The following is a 22,011-nucleotide window of genomic DNA, read 5'->3' as shown; positions in this document are numbered from 1 at the left end:
CCTCCAGCATCTGTTGTTTTTAGAGTTCTTGATTCTAGCCATTCTAACTGGGGTGAGGTGGTATCTCAATGTTGTTTTGATTTGCATTTCTTTTATTTCTAGAGAGGTTGAGCATTTCTCCATGTATCTATTGGCCATCCTTCTTCCCTCTTCAAAGAAGTTTCTCTTTAAGTCTTTAGCCCATTTATTTATTAGGCAGTTGTTTCTTTGAGAATTTCTTGTTGGGGGATTTCATTTTTTGAGTTTCAGGTATATTTTAGATATGAGACCCTTGTCCATTGTATGGCTAGTGAAGATCTTCTCCCAATCTGTGGGTTTTCTATTGATCTTGCTAGCTATGTCCTTTGCTATGCAGAAGCTCTGCAATTTCATGCAATCCCATTTGTTCAACCTTTCTTTGATTTGTTGTATTTCTGGGTCTCTATTAAGAAAAGTTCGGCCTGTGCCAAGGAGACTTAAGGTTTCTCCTATTCCATCCTGTAATGTTCTCAGAGTGTCGGCTTTGACTCTGAGGTCTCTGATCCATTTGGAGCTGAGAGAGTCATTATTTATGCCTATATATTCAAGTGTTTTTCATATGCTTTCCTATTTTGATACACTAACAATGGTAACATGTAAGGCAAATATAATTATTCCTGAATTTTTGTGAGTCAGTGTTCCTTAACTCAGAAAGGGACTAGTTATTTAATTATGCCATTTATTTTATTAGCTGATCAATTGTACATTAGGAATTTCAATATATTTCCATAGTTTATGCAAGCACTTTGACTGCATCCACCTCCTCTATTGTTCTTTCCTGTCCTCCCTCATTCCCTCCCTTTTTCTCCTCCCTACTAGACTTCTTTTTCTTACTTAAGCTTGTTTGGTTAATTTTGTTTAATATCTCTTTAGTTTCCACAAATGGGAGAACAAGAAAAAAGTGAGATTTTGTTCTCTGTGATTGCCTTAATTCACTTAGCATGGTGACTCCTGTTTTATCCATTTTCCAAGAAATGATAAAATTTCATTCCTCTATATTTGAGGAAGACTTTATTTTCCTTCTAGTCCATAGAATTTCCTTTTCCTTGAAGAGGAGTAGGGGACTAGATCTCAGTGAATACTCTGTCAGTGGAACTTTAATGTGAAAATGAAAATCAAATTCCCCTAGACCAATCACCAATCATTTTTATTCTTTCTTAAATGTACATCTCTATTAATTTCCTAATGTATATGTACAAATATTCTAAGCTATTTCTAGAGTAAAACATATTTCTTCCCTGTAGTTTCTTTTGCTGATTGGCCTCATTCTCTGGTCTATTTCTACCTAAGTTATTCCAAAAATTCCACGTTCTCTGTAATTTTGCTACCCACCTCTAATGCATTCATTATTCACCCATTCAAGGTATGTGAGCTAAGAAGGCTATGATTAATTTTGTGCTCATTTTAAATATGCTCATCACATTTTCATTATTTCCTACACAATCAAAATTTCCAGAATGACCTTGATTTCCCATCTAAGTCTATTACTATAATATTAAATAGTTTAAAACTGTTTGAGACAGAATAACATTTAACAAATATCCACACAAAAGAAATGCAAATCACAAGATTCCACCTCACCCCAGTTAGAATAGCTAGAATCAAGAAATCTAGTAACAACAGATGCTGGAGGACATGTGGTCAAAAGGGAACCGTACCACATTGCTGGTGGGAGTATAAATTTTTTCAACCACTTTGGAAATCAGTATGGAAGTTCCTCAAAAGACTCCACATAGAGCTCTCCTATGACCCAGCAATCCCACTTTTGGGCATGTACCCAAAGATCACAAACAAGGCCATACTAAAGCTACCAGCATAACTATGTTTATTGCAGCACTATTCACCATAGCTAAGATATGAAACCAGTAGATGAATGGATCAAGAAAATGTGGTGTATATATATATATATATATATATATAGTCTATGCCTCCATCAGAAAGGAGGGGGTAGCAATGCTTTAAGGAAATGTTCTCATTACCTTATTCGTGTAACTGTACCCACTTTGTACAGTATCTTCACAATAAAAATATATATTAAAAATAAAAGAGTTATTAAACTCTAATTTTATTTATTTATATATAAATCTTATTCCTGAGAATAATTCTTCTTGAAATTTGCAAAATGTCTATAAATGAGTATCCAGCATGCATTATTTGGCTTGAAATTTATGCATGGGAAAATAATTTCCTCTTTAAAATGTGGATGAGGTTTCATAGTTTTTGCCCATTCTGAGCTAATTATATATTTAAGTTAGATTTAGATAATTGTTTGGTAGAGACAAATGCCAACTATTTGAAATAATTAGCCTATTAAGAATAATTGCAAAGCAAGTGCTCTTTCCTGGGGACTTTCAACTGTTGTTGTGATCAGATATGTTAAAGTAAATAGAGTTATTTAAATCCAAGTGGGAAAACTCAAAATGTGCATATAGAAATAAAATGTTTCATGATACAACCTAAGTAGTGTTGTTCAGGCTTTGCATTTTTAAGCACAGTATTTTAAAAAATGTCATATATTTTCTTGCACTGAATTGTCCTAAATACAGTTGTAAAAACTACAATTTTTAAATGAGTGGATTGAGATTTCAAAATATGATTTTTCCTGACTTCACAACTAAAAGTAGCTGAAGCAATTCCCAATCCAATGAGTTTAGAATTTATTTTATTTTCAAAATTGTATTTTTAAAAAGTATCCTAATTGTAATTAATATTTGTGTGGGGCACAATATGCTGTTTTGATACGTGTATACAAGTTACACTAATCAAAGCGAATCAATTACTATGTCTACTACTTCAATCATTTTTTTTTTGTTTCTTTGTGATGAGGCATCAAATGTATTTATTACCTTACTCATGTAACTGTAACCCTTCTGTACAGTATCTTTACAAAAAATAAATTTAAAAAAATGCACTCTGTAGCTATTTTGATATATACAGAGTATATTGAATAGCACATGAGAATAAAATATACATTAAGTAGCACATGAATCAAAACTCCTGATATCACAGAGACTTATCTCTTTTTTAAATTTTTGTTAAAGACTGGCAAAATAAATCTGCTAGTATTTTCATTATAATGAGATCTATTTTGCTTATCAAGTTTTCTTAGGGGGATCTCTATGGAAAAATCATATAAAATTCCACAAACATGTTAATTGCATTGATATTATTCTTAACATACCTTTTCTGAATTTTTAGCAATACAGATAGTAGAGTGTAACCTACAGGAGCTGCTGCTGTCATATAACTACAATGTTTTTTTGTTTGTTTGTTTTACAACAATGCCTACTTGATTGTTTAAATTATTTTTCATAATTAAAAAGATAATAATGGAGACTTTGTAGATCTTGCATTCCTGAAAAATACTCATGAAAATTACCTTTAAATGGCTTTATACAAACCACTGAAAATGTTGTATTTGATTTTATTTTGTTTATGCAATTATAACAAATTAGCCTTTCCAAAAAAAGAGTATTAAAAAATAGGTAATCTCATCCTAAGACCAGTTAGCCATTTAAAAGGATATTTTTAATGTAAAGTAGAAACATTATGTATAAAATATTTCTATGTTTCACGTAACAATACCTAATTAAATAATAAAAGATGTATATATATATATCTGTTTATTGAAAATTATATCAAACACAGGAACATATAAGTGCTTTCATGGTATCTGTAAAGGTACTTGTTATAATACTTATGGTAGAGTATGTGCTGTATATAATAAGACAGGACTTAACATTTATAAATGTTAGAAAAAAAATCATTTTTTCAGATAAATGACTGGAAGCATGAAGATTAAGGCAATCTCTCCAAACAGGAATGCTTATTACAAGAAAACTCCTATGATCTTACATATTTAGTGATGCCTTCTTGGTAACTTTATAATCTCTGATATATCTACAAGCTAAATGTTAAGCTTCTAAAATGATAGAATTTTCACTGTCTTAATAATGAAGAAACAACATTCCTGTTTGTGTTTGATAATTTTGTAGAGTTGAATTCCTTCAAGCCATCCCTTTTGCTTCTTGCCGTAAATAACTTGCAAACAGTCAGTGACTAGCGAGCAAAAATTCCCTGCATGATCGCAATGTCAAAGCCAAACAGAAAATGTTTTTCAATAATTTTACTTAGTGTCAGTATTTAAGTAACAATCTGAATTTTATTTGAAATATATACATGAATGTTCCTAAAACTTATAGATGAATAACAATGTACAGACCAGCTATTCAGTGTACTCAACTTCAGTTTGCTTGTCAGTAAAACAGTTCTCATGATTCTTTTGCAATGTCAGGGTACTGAAGACACATCAAGCAAAATGTCTGATGTATAGTTCAGAAAAGCATGTACTATTTTCCTGAGGACTTTTGTTTTCAACTAACCATAACACTTACCTTGTGTGATATATTTCTACATTACATGTACTGTGTTATATTCAGAAAAATGAGTTGCATCTAAAGAAAATTAGCTTGCAATTGAAGCCCACTCAATTAGTATAAATAAGGTTTTATAAATTACAATTGGGATTTTTGACAGTGTAGGAAGTATGAACAAACTATGATGATATTAACTCTGATCATGTTCCTTTGGAAACCTTGGATAAGTAAAAAATGAAAGCTAAATGGCTATGATTTTAATATCTGATTCCTGCTTTATTCTGCATCTGGCTGGGAAAACAAGCAAATGTGTTAGACACACACTATTTCATTTCACACTGATTATTTTCACATTTCATATTCCCTGCAAGCTGTGCCTATAGATATGGTAAAAGAGATCTCACCTTGTAAGGCAGGCTGCAAAACTCTAGGAGGAGAAGAATGACTGGCAATGCCATGCTCAAATCTATTCTAGATTATTCTGATTACACCAATGGGAAGTACAGTCTTTGGCTGTAAAACACAAAAAAAGCCTGAATAGTTAGTGAAATCTCAAAACACTTCCATGGCAACCACGGTAGACATCAGTAGAAAAGTGCTCCAGAAACATTAGATTGATCTTTGATTAAAGGGGAATTGGAGGCCAGGTATCAGAGGCTCACCCTCTAATTCTAGAGATCTGAGGATCGCGGTTCAAAGGTAGCCCTGGTAGAAAGTTCAGTGAGACCAAACAAAAACTGATTTGTTTGGTGGTTAGTTGGAGATAAACTCCTGAAAGTGTTGATGTGTTAGAGTGCCAGCCTTGAATGGATGAAATTATGTGGCAACACCCAGGCCCTGAGTTCAAGCCATGGAATCTACACACACCTGGAACAAACACAGACGCAACTGGAACAATGGTTTTTTTTTAATCATTATTTTATTTGTTTTATTTGCAATTATTATTCTTTTTTGCTACAGACTATACTTTGCTCTGGATGATCTAAAACTCCTATTAAAAAGTGAGAATGGAGTAATAACAGGGTCTCACAACTGTAATCCTTGCTATTCAGGAGATAGGTACTGAGAAGGTCATGGTTTGAGGCCAGACTATGTAAAAGTGCTTGAGACTACACGTTAACAAGGAATAAATAAAACATATGGTGGTGGGTGCCTGTTTGCCTGTCATCTCAGTTACATGGGAAGATAAATATATCGTGGTCTAGGCCAGCCTTCACAGAAAAGGAGATCATATTAATAAAAACAATAAAAGAAAGCAAGAAAAATGGGCTGAGTGTGTCGCTCAAATGATAAAGCATCTGCCTAATAAGCTCAAAGTCCTGAGTTCAAAACCCACAATATTACACAGATGCGCTCATATATTATAAATATATATATATATATGTATTAGATAATAAATTTTAACTGATCCTTTGTTATCCTCAGAATTACATATATATATGTATATATATTCTATACCAAAAATAACCTTAACCTTAATGTCTATATAGTAAGTAATTAAAGAGAAAGGTATCACATAGTTTATCAATTTCAATGATAATAGATAATAGATAACTGATTATACTTTGATTGTAGTGATTATACGGACATATTGCAAATTTTAGTCTATTTGTTTTTGTTTTCTAATCTCAATAAATGCACAAGCAAAATCCAATATATGTGTGAAAGGGTAATAAATTTACCCAGTTGGGAAGGCATTTTCTTTAATATTAAGGAGGTAGGGGTACTTAGGAAGTTAGAATTAGTATATTCTAAAGTTAACATATAAATTAAGTACATACATATAACTAATGTGACGGGGTACAAACACATAAACTTATGTACGTATAAAAAACCTTCTCTGGCAGCATCTTTGAATCATCACCTGATTTCATACCTATTTGAACTGTTTTGTACGTTGATGCTGGGCTTGTCATGCCACTGTTTTCCATGCCTATTTGTGTTCTTTCCTGTACTGATGGGAGCTCCCTTCGTGATGGTTGCTTTCCCAATGGAACTCCAACACCATATTACAAATAACTTGATAAAGCTTTTTTTTTTTTTTTTTTTTTTTTTAAAACTGGGGCTTGCCCTGTTAGCACTCTGCTGCCACCGTGTGATAAAAATCGGTTGTAACAGCTTTCAGAATGAAGGATTTGGATAAAGAAAACTGGAGATGCTGTTGCTTCTTCAACAGCTCTGTTGTTGGATAGAGACATTCAAGCATATGGTTCAAAGTCATTGCAGGACAAACAGACAACCAACAGGACAAAGCAGATGCAGAACATATGAGTGCAATGTGTTCCACCAGACACATCAGGGTCTACACATTGACTATGAAAAGACCTTTAGAGAATGATGACAAACTTTGTGCTCATTCTACCTCTCATGTACATTTCTCCTGAGGTACAAAGCCATTGTAAGTGACATTTCAGAATATATTTCTCAGTTTCAGCACATTTTCTCAAATTAGTTGTATACCAGGTTCCATTTAACATGATGCCTAAATGAACCTAATCAGATCTATCATTCACATAAAATAACAGTAAAATTGTATTTCCATCTTACAATATACATATTAACTTTTTCTACAAAAGTAAATTCATGAAACCCACACAGTCCTCAATCTCTCTTGAAATGATATACAGGACATGGTATCTTTTGAGATCTATAGGGAAAATACAGATGTTTAGGACCAACCACAATTAGAACATCAGTGGAGTGAAAATAAAATACCTAGAAAATTAAAAATATAATAAAGAAATAATTTGTATTCCTGATTACATATAAATATTTCATTTACATTTTCCATGTAGTTTTTCTTAGAATTCAAAAATTAGTTATAACTAGTATAATCTCCTGTTAGGTTCAGTCAAAGTTTACCTACAAAAATTGTTGGTATATATATATATATATATATATATATATATATATATATATATATATATATATATATATATATATATATATATATATAGTGTGTGTGTGTGTATATATATATATATATATATATATATAGTAAATGTCTCTGAAAAGAAATTTGGAAAGAAATTTTTTTCAAAAAGTAATCCAGAAATCACAAGATTACCAATTTCCAAAGCAAGCATAAGAAATGGAATTGCCTATCATAGTTTATGAGGAAATGCTCTATTTTTGTGGGTCTGCAGAAAGCATCTGGCCATGCATTAACGGTACCTAATACAATCAAAAGTTGAGTGCTTAATCATCAAGTGACTAGATATCTTGAAACTCACTTGGTTACTCTGCAGATATTTGCCATCATATTTTTACTGAAAGGCACAGAAAAGTTTCTTCTGTCTGGGGATACTATTGTTGACCCAATCCCCAACTATTAACCTTCTAGAAAATGCCTGGTGTTGATTAAAGAAAACTTATGAAAAGGCACATTCAAATACCAGAAATTCCAGGTTTAATTCAATGTCCTGCCTCTCTGTAGATTAGATAGATGATAGATAGGTAGACAAATGATAGATAATAGATAGATAGATAGAAAGAAAGATAGATAATTAATTTGTGATGTCTTCTTCAAACAACTTCCAAAGGTTAGATTCTAGCATCTGCAGGAGCTGGCTGGGTACTGTAAGAGTATATCCTAGATTGACTTCTGCTTTTGCATAATTACACCTTCTTCTCTGTCTGCCAACTCCATCCTACTTTCTGTTTTCTGGGGTTAAAATTAATACCAATAAAGAAGTCTGAATAATTAGTGCTAAAATTGGATGTTGGCTCTGGATCACCTGTTAACATACTGATAATTAAGAAATCATTGCTATGTGTGGTGAAAGGCTGAGAGCCCTGCCACAAGGTAACAGGAGAACAATGAGAACTTCTGTATATTGTAAACTGGTACAATAAGCCGAAACGATGCAAATATTAATGCAGGAGTTAGCAAACTATAGCCCACCACTTGTTATTTAAACAAGAAAAAGGTTTATTGACACACATCTACAGCTAGTCTGTAGACCATATTATCATGCAACAGTGCATTGGAATAGTTGCTACAGAAACAGCACTTCTGAGAGGCTAAGATGTTCATTCTCTAGCCCTTCGTGGGATAACTTTGTTGAATCATGCATGAATGTGTGAAAATTAGCAGGCATCTGGGAATTGTAGCAGAAATAATAATTATAAGTATAACAAAATTGGATAGCTGGCATGCCTGTAATATTATCACCTGGGAAGCTGAGGCAGGAGTGTAATGTTGATGGAATCTGAATAATTCAGAAACAAGAGCAGTATCAAAATGCAGGAGATCATTAGATTCTTACACTAAAGAGGTCTGCTTTACTAAGATCAGGGACCTGCCTGAAAAACCAAAAAACAAGAACGAAACCCACAGAACAGAACAGAGATGTCTAGGTTGATGCACTGAAAGATCCTGAAATCTTATACACCCCCAAACCTCAAAGCCTACAGATAGGTTTCCTTCTCTCTTTAAAAGATAAAGCCATCATGTTCACTGAATTCTTCTAACACATCACTTGCAGAAGGCTGTTTGGAGGTTGCAAAGGGAAAAAAGGAAAACTAAAACATTTCTGAAAATTTGTGAATATTGCAAACAAACTAGCTTGATAGCTGAAGTGCAAATTGCATCATATTAAAATTAAAGAGGGTGCATATTAATGAATACACTGATCTCTGGAAGATGGAAACTTAAGAGCTAGTGGAATCATTTTTATGTATGGACCTTCTGTAACTCCACATACTTCATAGTCAGTATTGGAAAGAACAAGGTTTCATTGTTGGTTATTTTCTTTGGAGGCAACAGGAAGAGGAATGACTCAGTCTGCTATCTAAGGTTTCACACTTTTCTTTAAAAAAAAAAAAAAAAAAACAGTTGAATCCGGGCGCCGGTGGCTCACACCTATGTAATCCTAGCTACTCAGGAGGCTGAGATCTGAGGATCACGGTTCAAAGCCAACCCGGGCAGGAAAGTCCGTGAAACTCTTATCTCCAGTAAACCATGAGAAAACTGGAAGTGGTGCTATAGCTCATGTAGTAGAGCGCTCGCCTTGAGCTGAAGAGCTGAGGGACAACGCTCAGGCCCAGAGTTCAAGCCTCATGACCAAAAAAAAAAAAAAAAAGACAGTTGACAGAAAGGAAAAACAGAATTTAAATCATGTTTCAGTTATCTACCATCATTGTCTTTGGGGAGATAAAGGTATCTCCTAAAATATATAGCAGTAACTTATTTGTGTAATCAATAGGTATCATTTCTATGAATGGTATGAAAACTCTGATTTTATTTTATTTTTTTAAATTTCATGTTAGCTATCTTGAAGTAGTTTACAAAGTAGTTAACAAAGCAGTTTATGGATACAATGTCTCTTGATTAATATCACCTCTTTCATCATTCTATCCCTCCCAACCCACCTCTTCCCACACCATTCTTAATTGTGTAGGGTATCCATTGAACTCTTGATTGCATTCTCTTCTCCTTCTCCTTTTCATTTGTCTACATCTTTTCTCTTGACCCCACCCCATGGCTTCTAGAACTCACTCGCTGGTGTTTATTTTTTTGAACGTTGACTTTGCTTTTGTGAGGAATTATATTTGAGCTCTCCCTTTGAAGTTATCTTACTATTTTTTTAAAGGATCTAATCTGTTATTGAATCAATTCTCTGGCAAATGGATTTTATGATATATCTATCAATTTCCAAAAAAAAAAGTCTTTGAATTCAGACTAGTTTTACACTTAATTTATAGATAGATAAAAATTTGTGTAGAGAGATACAAATGTTTTCATGAAATATACAGCTGTATGTTTACAGTTGTATGTTTACCAAACAAAAATTAAACTTTCAAGATGCCATCAACAGAATTGGCACTGCTATCAAAAAGAGTAATTGGATTCCAGGCATGGTGACACACTCCTGTAACTCCAGCACTCAGGAGGGTGGGGATATTATAAGTTCCAGTTTAACCTATTGTAGATAGTAAAACCTTGTCTCAAAATATCATGTAAGAATAAAAGAAGAGAAAATAAGCAAAGTCAAGAATATTTGTGTTGGACTACTTTTAGAGACTTCATAATAACAGAAAGTGAATGTCAGCTCTATTTGAAAGCACAACAAAGAGTTGGTCCTCAATAAGTCTCAATTTTTCAACATAAATTTGAGTTTCCTGTATGAGTCCCTGGTGTTTATTATATTTTTAAAGGGTCACTCTTACGTTGACTTTTCTTACAAGAGTAAAATTACAATTAAACTGGATGCCAGTTGTGCATGCCTGTAATCCTAGCTATTCCTGAGTATTGTGGTTAAAAGCCAGCTAGCACAAGAAAATCCATGAGACTCTTTAATAGATGAATTGATACACCATAGAAAAGTTGAAAATTAAACATATTACTCAAGACATTCTAACATATGCACAGGAGAACATAGAATTTGGGAAAAAAATCATATTAAGTGAAGTAAGCCAGACCCAAAGGAATGTGGGTCCCATGGTTTCCCTCATTTGCATCAATTAATATATGTGTAGGATAATTTTATCAGATGAGCAGAAAAGCTCAAAATCTACATACATATGACCATATAAGATGATGCTAAGCGAAATGAACTCAAAGATAGGGACCCAGAGGTCTTTCTTAGTTGTTGTTTTTAATGAGCATGTGGTTTTTCTTTTGTTTCCTTTGTGCATTCTTCCCCTTTTGGTATACCCCTGTTGTCACTGTACTTGATTTTGGTACCCTGCATCTTGTATGTATATTTGTCTAATTTGGGTAGGAGAAGGGGAATAACAAAATGCTGAAACAAGGACACAGGATGACCCATTGCAACAATGCTACTCACAAGATACTATGTTGGAAATGAACTTTACGACTTTGGAGGGGGGAGAGGAAGGGGAAGGGAAAGGATAGTGGGTAAACAACAAACGAGGGGGTAATAATGCTCAACCAGAAATGTACTCATTACCTTACTGATGTAACTGTAACCTCTCTGCAAAGCATCTTTACAAGAAAATAAAAATATAACTAATAAAAAGATATATATATATATAAATTTGAATACTATCTGGTTGTACATATCTATAGGAACAAATAGCTATTGCAACAAGCACACATGTCTTACATGAAAAATTAATGAACAGCTAAATGTGGCCATATTCACCTGTAATTCCAGCTACTGAGGAGGTTTGGAGGGGAAGAACATAAATTTGAAGCCAACTTAGTCAGGAAGTTAGCATGACTATGTTTCAAAACTAAAAGTGTAAAGGCTAAGGACACAGTACAGGTGGTAAAGCACTTGTCCTCCATTTGGTAGGTCTTAAATTTAATCCTCAGCTCTGACAAAGGTAGGTTGTTGGGTTTTGACTGTCTCTCCATAGAGTCTATTCCATTTCAGTTTATTCATTTGTAACCTATTTCTTACTACCCAGCGTATTTACTTATAGATTTACAGACACATTCTAGCTCCCACTAATGAGGGAAAGCATGCAATCTATTTTTCCCTGGGTCTGACTTACTTTGCTTAATATAATTTTTTCCAAGTTTTTCCATTTCCATACAGATGGTTCAATTGCATTCTTTCTGATGGATGAATAGAATTCCATTATGTATATGTACCACATTTTCTTGATTCATTAGTCCATTGAGGGGCATCTGGACTGATTTCATATCATAGTTGTAGTAAATAATGTTGCCATGAACGTGATTTTGCTGGTAGCTGTAGTGTATCCTTGTTTGTGCTCTATTGCATAAATACCCAGAAGTGGAATTGCTGGGTCACAGAGTGTCTCTAGTTTAGTTTTATGAGTAACCTCTATACTGCTTTTAGGAGTAGTTGGTCAAGCTTATCCTCTCACCAACAGTGCAGTAACAATCCCTTTTGGTCACATCCATATCAGCATTTGTTATTGTTAGTTTTCTTCATATTGGCCATTCTAACTAGGGCAAGTTTGGAATCTCAGTGTTATATTGATTAGTATTTCCTTTATGGCCAGAGATGTTGAATATTTCTCCATGCATCTATTGACTATTTTTACTTCTTCTTCTGGGAATTCTCTCTTTAAGTCACCAGAAAATGGGTACTTACAAGAGAGGAGGAGAAATGTAAAAGAACAAATGGGTGAGTACATTGGGGGTGAAGATAAAGCAGAAAAGCAGAAAAGGTCAAAAGCTATGTACATATGACCAGATAAGATGATTTTAAGCGAAATCAACCCCAAGATAGGGACACAAGTGGTTTTTTTTTTTTCTTTCTTGGTATTGTTTCTAACGTATTTATAAAGTACCATTTTTATAGGGTACCATGTGATTTTTTTTTTGTTGCTTTTTATGTTCCTCCCCCATGGTATAAACCCTAATTTCACTGTATTTGATGTTGGTCTAACTTGGGGAGGGGAGGGGAAAGAACAAAATGTTTAAATAGAGATACAATGATGGGGGGGGGCGTCGGTGAGTGTAGTTGTGGAGGTGGGAAGGAAGGGATGGTAGGGGAAAAACAAAGGAGGAGGCAACAATGCTTGATAAGAAATGTACTCATTACCTTGCTTATGTAACTGCAAACCCTCTGCACAGAATTTTCACAATAAAAAACTTATAAAATGGAGTGAAATAAAAAAATGCATCATGCACATAAACGTTTTTGTTAAATGACAAAAAATTCAATATATATTATCTAAAATTAAGATAAGGAAGGGAAAGGGCAGGTTGGGAGCGGCAGATGAGAATGTTGAATGGAGTGACAGTGATCAAAATGTACTGTATGCATAAACTCTGTGGTGAATGGCAACTCTTTTATTATAACTATAATAAGGTAACTATAAAAAGATAATAAAAATATTCAAAAAAGAAAATAACTAAAAAGGAAACTGTTTTGATATAAAGCTATAATATGTAGATATACAAATATAATATATACAGATAATATATATATACACACACACATGTATATATATACACATACATACATATATACCTACATTAAAAAATCAGTTTTGCCAAGAGTCTGAGTTCAAGCCACAGGATAGGTACATATACAAAACAAAGTAATATTTGTAAAAGAAGACACATATAAGCCACATATAATAATGACTTTTTATCTAGAACATGCAAAAAACTCTCAGAAAACTCAGAGTTAATAAATTCCTATTAACAAAGGAATTCAATAGCCTTCACCTCCAGATAGTAGGAACTGATAGATTAGGTCCCAACATATAAATCTGAAAGACTATAAAATGTGCATTGCATAAACATTTATATACTTTACATGCTACCTATTCTTTTTAAAAATATACCATATGTTATCTCTAAAATTGAGCAGTTTTTCTAAATAATATTCTTGTTACTTTAAATTTTGACTTATTTTTCAATGTTTCAATATTTTCCAATATCTCCTTGTACTGCTGGTAAATATTCATTTGAGTTTTCAAAAACCATCCCAATTTACACCTGTTGTTCCAGCATCCCATCTGGTTCAACATTTGTTTCTGAAATAAAGCATCTCAGTTTGGACAATATATTACAGAGAGAGCTTATCTATAATCAGAATGTCTCTCATGGAGGATCTTTATACATAATTCACATTCAGTAAGAATTTTTAGCCATTTAATTTTGGACTATAATTTAAATTCTCTCTCACACACAAACATTTATCTATACTTCATGGAGTTTTTCTTTAGCAAGAAAATTGAATTTCATATCACATAAAATATTCCTTCTAGACACGGTGCTATCCAAAAGATAAACGTATTATTCAACTTATGTGCAACCAATAGTACGAATTTAACTCTTTGAACTTCTAAAGATAAATAACCATCATGTTTTGTTGTTTGCAAATGAATGATGGAATCAACTTATAAATTTAAGGCTAAATAATAAGTTATGAGACTAAAGAAATACCATCCAAGTAAAACGCCCCTCTGTATGCAATTTTGAAAAGGTGCCCTCTTACCCTACTTAATAAAGACAAGTCTCCCTTAGAGGTAGAAAATGGATATAATTGAGTAGTGCCTCAGTACCATATTCAGGGGATTGAAATTCATATTAAAATTCTTATCTCACCAAAGAAATTGTAGATTAAGCATAATTAAAAATTAAAGCAGACATAATGTAGAAGTCAGGTACTTAAACTAGAATTGAAATAAATACAGTATATTGGATGCCAAGTAGAAATGCTACTATACTTATACATTTCATGTGAAGCTCGAGTGGAGGCTCCTCCATTCTGTTTTTATTGATGAAAACAGGTTAAAAATTTTGTAGAGAAGATTCACTGCACACTTAAGGAATGGTAACATTTCCAATACTACGGAAATAGGTAAATGTAAGGTAACAATTTTTTTTTACCCAAATTGATCTCTTCCTACAAGTCATCAACTAAAAACCCAATGAATGTTTTCAAGAAGCCTGTGATAGAGAAATGGCAGGCATAGCAATATCTCAGCTGGGTGTGGTTACTCTTGACTTTAATTACAACTCATGGAAGACTAGACAGAAAGATCAAATTTAATGCCAGCCTGAGACACACAGTGAAAACTTACCTCTAAAATCTAACAAAAATAACAGAAAGTGGAGCTGTGGTTCAAATAGTAGAGCAACAGCCTTTATTTGGGGAGAGGGGAGAGTGGATAACAATAAAGAAAAATAATACAATAAAATAAAAGAAACAAAACAATGAAGAACATGTGGCCACAAAATTTCATAACTCCATCAGTAACTAGAAATTGAATTTCCACACTTGAATCTATATCCAACTAGATTAGATAGATTCTGGCACTACTCTTCACAAGGCTACTCCAATTTAACAGGTAAAGAAGTTTGGTCTAAACTATGAGAATAGAAGAATCCAAGTAAAGACAAACCTATATTCTTCAACTGGTACTCACATGAATTTCTGGTTAAAAAACTTGTATCTTCCTGAATATACCTTTATGGATGAACGGGGTAAAAGCATTACTTACCTACCACACACTCAAACCATGGAGTTATGAGGATTAGCAAATTACTGTTTAAAAACAGTAAATTTGAGGATGATTTATTATGCGGCAATACAACATGGTTACTATTCATTAAGACATTCAGAATTAGTATTGAAATCCAGTCTAAAAGTCTGAAAGCAGATTGAAGGTTTAGGAGCTAATGCTAATAATGTATAAAGTCTTCAACTCTATGGCTTTATTGTTCTTTAACTTTGTAGTATTTCTCTCACAACCCTGGTATCTTGAAAGTTGAGCAGTTATATAATGTCAGAAGTAGGGCAGAAACCTCTTTTTCTTTTTTATTGTTTCCTAATAAATACCATATGAATCCTATTCAGCAAAGCAGCTGTTATTAATATTGCAGTGCTATAACCAACAAAATTAAAGGTAATAAAATATTTGTATTTTAATAAAACATAATGTCACAAGCAAACTAGTAACTGAAATAAAATTATTTGACTTACTGCATTAATATTTATTTTCAGTGTGAAAGTTTAGCACTTTAATGATACCATCTTCAATCCAGTTTAAACACAGAAACCACCAATATGGATATCATATGGCCATTATACACTAGGCAGTTTTATGCACTGTAATTTTATACAAATTATGAGGTCCATAAAATCAAATTAATTAAGAGAAAACTAATAACAAGCACCATTTTTTGCTTTTCTGTGAATACTTGATGCAGATACATATGGAAGTTAAATTTGTTAAATTAAACAGCAGTATTTAAAATAAACAGTAATCTATGCTTATTTTAACTCTCATCTGAATGTTAATTTTTTAAGAAAATATAGTTGTGACCATCTTAGAAAATAATGATTTATATGAGAAAGGTAAATGCAACCTAGTACGTACATATCCCTTTTCTTACTCTTTCTTTGTCCAGTGGATACCCAAATTATTCTCCTGTGTCCATTCAGTCAAATTCTAAGGCAGGTTGAAGTTCCTTTCAGACTTCACAAACTTATTTCACTGTCATGCTTTTCGTTTTGAGTCAGAAAGAGAGTGAAAGATTATTGCTGAGTTTGGAATACAAAATGGCTATTTTATTTTCATTTCAAAACTCTCAACTCATGATAGCTCCTGAGAGGAGCTGAGATTGCCCAGGAAAAAGAGAATAATACAATGCACAAAATGAGTTTTATAAAAATGCGCAGAGCTACACTGGCTTCTGAGCATGCATGGGCATCACAGGTGTCCTGGCCTGCCCTGTCAGCTCCTTCGCTCATGGACAGTGAAACTCCACATACTTTCACACATTTGCTCACAGCCAAGAACAAAAAAGCACGAGTTAAGCCCTCTCCAAGTACTGTCTTCCATTATTTTATGAAGGTAAAAGTAAAATGAACCACTCCAAGGCTCTGTTACAGAAAATGTTGCTTTCGGTGACCAAAAATAATGGATGACAAAAAGTAGCACACAGACATTGGCAATTTAAGTTGAAAGATGAATAACACTTGACAGATAAAAGGAAAAGACAATTTCATATTTATACTTATTTCTGTACTAAGAAATGATGGTCCATTGTGCTCACTTTAAAATCCTATCAATAAAAGTCTTTTCACTTCAAAATCCATTCAGAGTAATAAACATGTTTTGAATTGAAAATAACAAATATTCATAGAATATGCCCTGAAGACATGTTAAATTAATATCTCATCTATTGCAAAACACTTTGCAGAAATATCTTTCTTGAATGTTAAAAAATGAAAAGGATAAAATGTGATTATACTCTGATGCCATTGTATTAATATATTTTGACTAAATTGTACTTCTATTAATTGTGCAATGGGATTTCATTGTGATATTTTCACGTATTTATATAAGAAATTGGTCAATGCCCCCTGCTGTTATTTTATTCCCTTATCTCTTTTCTGAACATTTTAATGGTTTTCATTATCCTATTTTCCCAAGTTAATAATTATATTCACTTCAGCCCATCAACTTATACTTCTATTTTCCACGGCTCCCTCCCTAAAATGCTGCCCATCTATCCATCATTTCTCATTTTTAACTACATTCTGCATATTACAGAGGAGACATGATGTTTGTCTTTCTTGACATATCATATTTCATTTAATGCAATGGTCTCTTAATTCTATACATTTCCCAGTAAATGACTTAATTTCAGTCTTATTTATAACTTATTATTACTCCATTAGTTTTGTCTAAAAGAGAAAATGAAAGATCATGTGTAATATAGATTAGAATAAAATTGTGAATATTTAGATTGGTAATTTTTCTTCATAAGATAATCACAATATACTCAAAGAATGCTTAGCATAAACATGCTTAACAGCTAAGTATATACCTTTACCTAATATTGAATTTCTAAAATTGTTATTGAAACATAAGTCAAAAATTTACAAATTTAGTATTTCTTATGCATTGGAATGCATTTCAGATATTTTCCTAAACTATGTAATTATATTACACAGTAATAACAACACATGATTACATTTTAGTTAATAATAATATTTTGAAAAAACAAAAATAAAGTGAAATACAAGAGTGATAGTACAATATTATTACTCTACCAAAATTTTTTCCATAGATACAAAAATATACAATATGTTACATATTATATTTTATATACACATCCACTTTGGTGGGTGCAGATTAAATTTGACAAAGTCTAAAGAAAAAAGCAAAGGTCAAAAGAAATTTCAGTTATTTGTCATATATGGTTAGGGGAAGAAACAGGAAAATATTTTCCTCTTTCTACAGAGATTAGATGTGGCGAAAGTTTTAGAAATTAAGTGCTGCTTGAACTGACAGTATTTATAAGCACAATGCAAGGTATGTTTGGTGTCTTAAATTAACATCAGAGGTATCTAGTTGTCTGATGGAGCAAAAAATGCTATTAATATAAGATTCTTGACATAGATTGTGATAAATAATGATTTGTGTTCCCTTTTGGAAGCTGGGTATCTGAGTCCAGTATGAAAACTAGCTAACAACTTATTAATGTGGCAACCAAATGTCCTACACCTGGATAGTCTACTTCAGGAAAATGGGATGTTGGAGACAAGCCACCTGAAAAATGGGGAAAAGTATCATTGTAAAGAAATGTGAATGTTAAAATGAGGAAGGGAAAAGGACAAGGAAACAATGAAACTTGGATGATGTCTGGAAAGATTGTGCACCCCACATTACACACCCAGTGATGAGTCCTGGGAAGAACCGGTTCTTTAGTGAATAAATAATTTGTTGTAAGCCCTGTCTGGGTGTGCCTGCTTAGTAGATATTTGATCTTGCAAGACTAACATTGAACTGTGTCTTTACCCTATCTCTTGGAAAGTCAATTTTTTTGAGCTTGCATAGGTGAATGTGTTTCTCACAGAGATTTCCTAAATTATATGTGTAAGTCATACAAGAGACACAAACATGAGGATAATAAAAAAATGTAACTATGGATACAGAGACTTGAATGGCATAATCATTAGCTAAGAGATGCTGTTAGCAATCAGTCAGTAGAAGAGGTAATGATGTCTTGATTCTATCCCATTGACTCTGATTTTTAAATGTCTGCATCCAGTATTTTGAAAGAATATTTTGTTGTTTTAGCTACCAAATTTGTAGTAATGTGTCAGAACAACATAAAGAATTGATTTGCCATGTGTTTCAGTTAGTATAACTGTTAGAATACCACAGTTAAGTACAGTAAAAAATGGCAATTCATTTCTCATAGTGCTGGAAGATAGGAAATCCAGTATCTATTCTATGTCTGTGGAGGCTTGATTTCTTAGCAACATTTTTTTTTCCGCAAAAAATGAGAGAAGTGAGTGTGTTCTCCTGAGCCTTTCAGAAAGACACTCATTACAAGCTTTCCATTTCCTAAGTGAACCACAACTCAAAGTTGTCTACTGAAAATATCATCATATGAATTGTGTGAACACAACAGCATCCTGTTTAATATTGGTGTGAAAATCATAGAAAAATTAAACATATGTAGCAACTTCAAAGTTTGCCTTTTGAACATATATTTTTAAGGTTTCTCTGATATAGGATGCTGCTGAAATTCGTCTGAGAATAGGTAAAAGTGTGTGCCCATAATGTTATCGAAAATAGAAACTGAAGTGTGATCACAGAGACTAACTGCTAAAAGATGTTGGGTGGATGTCCATGACACAAAATTATAATCAGAAATGAGAAACTCACATGAATGTGTTACTGAGTAATATTCCTGACCTAAACATGGTACATTTGCTTTTTTCTCTCACCCTGAAGATTTTGCTTAATATGGTGGATATAATATTTCTCCTAAAGAAAAAAAAGAACATTTAGAAATTTCATAATTGTCTTTCTCATCAGGAATAAACCACTGCATTAAAAGTATCAGGTTGTGTTGTTCATAACCTATGTGGAGCTAGAGCTAAACTTAAAACCTATCAGACATAACTTGTTGGTGCAGATTACCATTCTTGATGTTTCTTCCAGCCATAGACAATAGCTGTAAGTATATGCAGGTTTCTTTCTATGCTGGGAATGTAAAGGGACTTAATAACTTGCAGAATTTTATGGCATGCTAGATCTTCTCTATTTGATTTCTCGCAGGAACAATCTACTTACAAAACCAAACGTTCTTATTCCAGTGTAGTTGACACCAAATAAGTCAAAGCATCAAATCCATCACCCCATTTTATTTTCACACTAATAATATCTTATGACTGCTTCTTGAATACCATAGATATAATTTTATTTTATGTGGGTTTTTTGTTTTATTTCACATTTTTTTCATAATTATGTTGACAATTGTTAGGTGTGATGTTTTATGAGTATTCTTAGAGGTCCAAATAGTACAATATGTATTTTAAGCACAAGAATTCAGAGGTACAAGGAAAATCTCATAGATCACAAATAGCATTACGTGCTAGTAGTCTTATGAAACAAAGTCAATTTCTTAATTAAAAAAAAAGAAATACTTATTGATCCCTTTTTACTGCTCAAGCATCACCAGGGTGGTCAGCAGTAATGGGTACCTTACAAAAGGTGGCAAAAATGGAGTCAAGAACATAGTAGTTGGGGGCTGGGAAGGTGGCTCAGTGGTAGAGCGCTTGCCTTGCATGCATGAGGCCCTGGGTTCAATTCCTCAGCACTACATAAGCAGAAAAAAAGCCGGAAGTGGTGCTGTGGCTCAAGTGGTAGAGCGCTAGCCTTGAGCTGAAGAACATAGTAGTTGATCCATTTTCTAAGAAAGATCACTAGTTATGAGGACTCAATGAATCAAAATCCCATCTGATGGTCTCAAGGGCTGGATGTTTAAAGTGAGCCTCGGTGATCTGCAGAAAGATGAAGTTGCACGTAGAAAACTCAAGCTAATTATTGAGGATGTTCAGGGCAAGAACTGCCTGACCAACTTCTATGACATAGATCTCACCTGAAGTACAGTGTGCTCCATGGTCAAAAAGTGGCAGGTCATGATTGAAGCTCATGTCGATGTCCAGACTGCAGGTGGTTATTTGCTTCCTTTGTTAGGTGTTGGTTTCACTAAAAGATTCAACAATCAGATACCCAAGACCCCCTTGTTCTCAGCAACAACAGGCCTGCCAAACCTGGAAGAAAATCATAGAAATCATGATCCGAGAAGCACAGACACGTGACTTGAAAGAAGTACTTCATAATTTGATTCCAGACAGCATTGGGAAAGTCATAGAAAAGGACTGTTAGTCTACTACTCATTATGTCTTCCTTAAAAAAGTAGTACTGCTGAAGAAGCTCGAATTTGAATTGGGAAAACTCACAGAACTCCATGTGAAGATGCTCTGGAAAAGCTACTGGGGACATGACCAGTGCTCGAGGCGAATGAGCTGACCGATACAAACCACCAATCCAAGAATTTATTTAAGATTCATATTTTTAACTGTGACAAAGGGCTATTTTTGGATGAAAAAAATACTTATTGATATGAATACTTAAGATATATAATATAATGCTATTAAATGCATATACACAGTACAGTTTTCAACATAAAATATTGCTTACATTTTAGCAAGTCTTTACAATTTGTTCCACATTTTGATCTCAAAAGCCAGACATGAGTCCAATATTGTGGTTTTCTGAGTTACAATCAATAAACCACTTGTACCACATCCTGAAATTGCACAAGTATAATGGCTCAGCTCAAATAATTTTGAGAACTGGGATTGCTGGCTCTGAGTTGAAATGTACCTCACGTATGAATCTTGCAGTTTGACTAAAATCATGTGTCAAGAGGAAATGTTTTGAGTAGATATTATGTGGTTTATTTTTACCTGAGTAAGTATGGCATTAAATGCCACAAACTGGATTTGAAAACCCAAAACATGAGGCCATGTGAATTGCAGTCTGCGTTATAGGATGATTGCAACACAACACTGAGGATATATTATTCAGAATGCTCTAAGAGCCAGGGCACTGCTCCACATTGTGGAAGAAGTTGGAAAGAATGAAGCTGTGCTGTAGGAAGTTCAGGTCCTGAGCAGCTGAGTCTGGTTGAAATAATGCTTCCTGTACATCGTGTGCAAGACATCAAAATTAAGAGAACATATACGCACTAGGGAGCAAAACTAGATGTACCAAAAGAGATTTCAAAGAAATTGGCAATGTTCTGTTTGTAATCCTGGGGCAAAGGCATAAAAAGTTAAATAAATGATTATTTTTTAACTTGCCATCACTGTGATTTTACAGTTAAAAGGCACAGTTATTGAGT

General features: G+C 33.4%; 1 pseudogene; it reads left to right on the top strand.

Annotated features, from left to right (window-relative positions):
- The first annotated feature begins 16,469 nt into the window (after positions 1-16,469).
- Positions 16,470-21,168, top strand: LOC122102283 (annotated as a pseudogene).
- Positions 21,169-22,011: the final 843 nt, after the last annotated feature.

Source organism: Dipodomys spectabilis, unplaced genomic scaffold (assembly GCF_019054845.1).
Source record: "Dipodomys spectabilis isolate Male_0828 unplaced genomic scaffold, ASM1905484v1 ptg000783l, whole genome shotgun sequence".
Classification (NCBI taxonomy): Eukaryota; Metazoa; Chordata; class Mammalia; order Rodentia; family Heteromyidae; genus Dipodomys; species Dipodomys spectabilis.
This window is presented reverse-complemented; position numbering and strand designations above follow the sequence as displayed.